Here is a 4,751-nt window from a genome sequence, read left to right on the forward strand (position 1 = left end):
ATCTTTGCTCCAGTCCAAATTGTAAAATATTTATAAAAATCAAAATATTTAAAAATAATTCAACATATTTTCACAGATTTTTTAAATAGGAGCATAGGAGGGAATTTTATCATAAAAGTGGGAATTTTTAAGGTACGTTGAGGGAAAAAGCTTACTCGACAGCTGGCAAACACGGGAAAAGTAACCTGCCATCCTGCCAAGCGGTGATAATTTGTGGTTAGGTATATCCTATATCCTATCCTATGTCGTTGATATTTTTCTTTGATTTTTTACAACATTTACCGTACAATTCTCCGAGACTATTACTTTAATTACTAAGCTGAAGCTTGTTTTCTTCAGTTTTTCATAGACCCACCTGCTTGTGGTGATTAGGTAAGTTTTTTTTATGTCTTTCGTAGCTTCTAACTGTATTTACATACATACTATCCATGATACTATAAATAAGAAGATAATCTATTGCACATCCGGAAGTCGTGACGTAACTGGAGACCGGCAAGTTCGTAATGGTTCGTAATCATTCGTAATGTCCGATTACTTTGAATTGTTCGCGGTTGTATTTTATATTTTATCTTTGACAGTTATTTTGACTGGAATCTCGACTCTAAATTCTTTTCGAATACATTGAAGTTTAATGTTATTTTGCTAATTGAATAATTTCATCACATAATGCTTACAAATCCCATTTAACTTTAACAAGAATTCAAATTCAACTTCCGGTCTCCAGTTACGTAATCAATGCGCGAACTCGGACGTATTTTGAGCTACGGGAAAATACTATCTCTTTATTTATAGTATCATGATACTATCCAAAATAAACATATTATAATTATTATTTTATAAATAACTTTTAGGATTTATTGTAAAATTGTTACTTTAACATGTTTTTATCTCTTTTAATAGCAAATATTAATTCTGTTCACACAGCAAGACTTTATTACAATTTCTTTTATTTGTTGTTGTTAGAGCTGAGACAAAACTGAGCATCGGAATCTGAAGCTAGCGGGTTTAATGTAAGTTCCAATAAATAATTTTAGACAATAGATTGTATTTTAGTTGAGTGATTACTGAATAAATAGTTATATAAAATGGTATTGTATTTTTTATTGACATTGTTTTATTCTAATTGTGGCTAGTATGTCAAAACAAACCTTAAGTAGGTTTGTATCAAGTTTGAAAATACAAACTTCATGCATCAAAACAAAAACAAACCTTCAGCAAGTTTATTATATCAAGTTTGTATCAAGTTTGAAAAAACAAATTCATGCAAGTTTGTCACACACCAACTAGCAAGTTTGATTTAAACTTGCTGCAAGCTTGCAAAATTGCCACGGCAAACCTGCAGGAAGCTTTCATGTTTGATGTATCAAACTTGTTGCAAGTTTGAAACAAGTTTATATTGCTATCTGGGTTGCTTTCGCTCATCGGAGAAACAGGACCTTCAATTTTATCATCGACTATGACTGCCCATTTGTTTAGGTTTTGAGGATGCTGAATGTGTGCCTCAATCATCCCACGAAGGTTCTCTTTACTCCTGATAAGTATCTGCTGTTCTTCAACGATGTCTATTTCTGTTATACAGGTCCGGGATAGAGGTGTAACCAGGATGATCCTAAGGGGGGTTACGTCTACTTGAAGGTCTCTGGGAGGTATGGAATAATAATGGTGTTTAAGCGTATAGAGCTCAAAGTACATCCAAATTGAGGGGGTTATAACCCCCAAAACCAACCACTGGATACGCCTACTCTCATTTAAAAAAATCATCGATTACGTCATCACGGCCAGATGGATGACGTCACTAGTATTATATATATGCCAAAAAGTCCTAATTTAAAAATAAAAATCGACCTGTCTGAGAATTTCTCTAGAAATTTGCCCATTCTCGTGATAATGAATTTATGCAAACTCAAACCAGCTGTCCCAAGTAGAAACACTGTAAGCGCCAATTCGAAAATTGTTCACCAGAGCAGGAAATGTGAAGGGCTCTGCTTTTCAAATTTCAATTTTGTTTAAAATAAAAGTGAATGCACATTAATATAGCATAAAATACTCTTGTTTTTTAGCAAATATTTTTATGTCTGTATTTTATGTCCTGACTAGGTTTTGAACACATACAGTGTTTTTATTTGGGAAACCTAAAAATATAAAATAAAATATCCCAATTTGTAAAGATATTAAGTACTACAAATTATACTTTATTCACGTTAATTTAACAAATATAGGTATAAAATAATTGGTTTAAAAACATTTTAATGGTCATTATCCTGTAATTGCTGCAATCCACGGTTATGGAGGAGATCGTCCACTGCTGTCTCAGCGACCGACAAATTAAGCCAAAAGGATCTTCTGTTCTCAGGCATCAAAGGAATAAGTTTCTGTATTATTTCATCTTTTTTGCTTTTACGAATACCTCGTACGTTGGTGTTCTGAGGAAAATTTGACACCACGAACCTGACTTGCAGGAATTCAAGCTCCTGATAGTTTTCATCTTCGAAGTTGGTTTTGAATTTAAGGGAGCTAGAGCCTCGTGAAAAGTTAGCTTCTACTATGGGATTTATTAAAAATGTTTTCAAAGGATCATGTTCATCTCCCTTTCGATGCTGCCGTTTCTTTTTTGGCCATTGGAATGAAGTTTGTACTTGAAGTACATTTAAATTTTTTCGTGATTGTCTTATACATAACAGACAATAAATCTTGAAAGTCGAATACATCTCGTGCTTTTTTAATTTGTTGCTCAATGTTGCCATGAACACCATCTGCAGTCATGTGTGTATGACCTTTGGTAAAATACTTGAATGTTATGTTGTTTACATGAGAAGTATGGGTATCATTATTTACCATAATCGCTAATGCAGTAAACAAATACCAGTTTTTATTTTGGGCAGTGCAATTATCTGCCCAAAAAAACAAAATTGTTCGTATCACACTCTTCTTTAATTAAAGCATATATTGCATCGATGATGTTAGAAGCATCACGACCGCCAAATGCTTCATGCCAAACCACTGAATAGTTGGAACTTGATTTCTTTTTTAAAGAAGCGAAGACTTCATTAAAAACAACTAAACGACTTGTAAAAAAGACATCTTTGTTTCCTGGCATAATTGGTAACAATAATACTTTTTGCAAGTCAAAAGAAAAATACTTAGTTTTATTAGTTTCTGGTAATTCTGCATCAATTTTGTAGTTTTAGCATCATCTGCTTTCTTTTTGTGTGCCTCCCATTGAGCTTTTTTGGTAGAAGATTCGACCGAGTTATCTATGCCTGTGCTGCTTGCTTCTACAAATTTTTTGTACTATAAACAATAAGAGCATGAATCCATTTGGGGCATGTGTAAAGATATTTTCATTATCTTCATCATTTTTCTTTAAGTTTCAATTTGACATATACCTGGGTGTGTAACGAGTAACGTTTAGTGTGTAACGTGTAACGTTACACACTAAAAAATGTGTAATGATTGCAACTTCAACGGTCTTAGCGAATATAAACAACATAAATATAATTTTGATGATATCGACAGTCTTGAGTTTTGGCGAATGTAAACTCTATGATTCCCACGGTAAATCGCTGTAAATCCCAAAACTAAATAAAAACACTGTATATCCCGTATATACAGTGTTTATACTTGGGAATATGGATATAATGTGTTTTAAATTGGTAAAGTGAAGTTGGAATGTGATATACAGTGTTTCATATCAAACATAAATTGTGGTTCTGCAAATTTTTTTATTTTTTTTTTCTTCGTAAATGGTAGATAATAACACCCCATATCCAAAAATGCAATAAAAGTGATTTTGAAAAAAATGGATATACAGTGTTTCTACTTGGGGCAGCCGAAACGTCCTCGTTTATGCTATAGTGTCGCGGCCGCTTGATTAGCAATTAAAAAACAAAAGGGTATTCGACATTGTATTGCAAAAAACTCTTCGGGATTTCATCAATCAATGTTTAAAGAATATCTACCTACCTTGGGAACATTGAAATTTTTAGTTAAATGTCCGATTTAGTTAGGGTTAAAAATGGCCGATTTCGTAATTTTCAAAATTTTTAATCGGTTATATAACAAAAACTATTAACCTAAAAGAAAAGTCACTAAAGACCTTTTCTGTTTGGAATGATTCAAAAAACCTAAAAAAACTTTTTTCGATGCAAGAAAAAATAATTTTAGAAAAAACCCCTAATCTTTCCCCTCGCCTGGCAAGGTCTTATGCTCTTCATAATCGCCTGTCATTGTACCTACACATTTCTTCTAAATGACTTACTGAAACACATACTTAAATTTAAACTTTACAGGAGAAAGTTTATTTTACCCCCTAAATTTGCACTTTTCATTTCACCTGGTAGATACACGTGCAGGGCTAATGCCTGCCAGGTCATGGTTTTTAGCCTTGGTGTGCTATGGATTATCACTATACAAATTTCTAGCCTTACAATAAGATCGTTAGTCGGAGGGTTCACTAGCTCTGGACTATAAATAATTGATTTAAGACGTGAACTTAATAAAAAGTTCTTTATTGTGTATTATTTGTGGAAGATCCAGGCAGAGAATATTGGCTGTAATCCAAGTATTTTGTTGTTAAAGATGTTCAAAATTGTAAGCGTTCCATAGTAACAATATATTATTAAAAAATCACTTAACATTTTTCTCTTTTCTTGATTGAGTATTAGTTTTTGTTGTACATATAAATTATTACAATCACTGAATACATAGTTAGTGAAAAAATTATCACATTTATTAACTGAATTAATAATTTG

The 4,751-nt window shown here is 32.5% G+C and overlaps 1 long non-coding RNA gene across 1 annotated transcript; it reads left to right on the forward strand.

Moving 5' to 3' along the window:
* Nucleotides 1-256: 256 nt before the first annotated feature.
* On the forward strand, nucleotides 257-1,091 carry LOC126889412 (uncharacterized). Its single transcript, XR_007700022.1, has 2 exons — nucleotides 257-372; nucleotides 964-1,091. It is a non-coding gene; the product is annotated as an uncharacterized LOC126889412 (long non-coding RNA).
* The last annotated feature ends 3,660 nt before the right edge of the window (nucleotides 1,092-4,751 follow it).

This window comes from Diabrotica virgifera, chromosome 8 (assembly GCF_917563875.1).
Source record: "Diabrotica virgifera virgifera chromosome 8, PGI_DIABVI_V3a".
NCBI lineage: Eukaryota > Metazoa > Arthropoda > Insecta > Coleoptera > Chrysomelidae > Diabrotica > Diabrotica virgifera.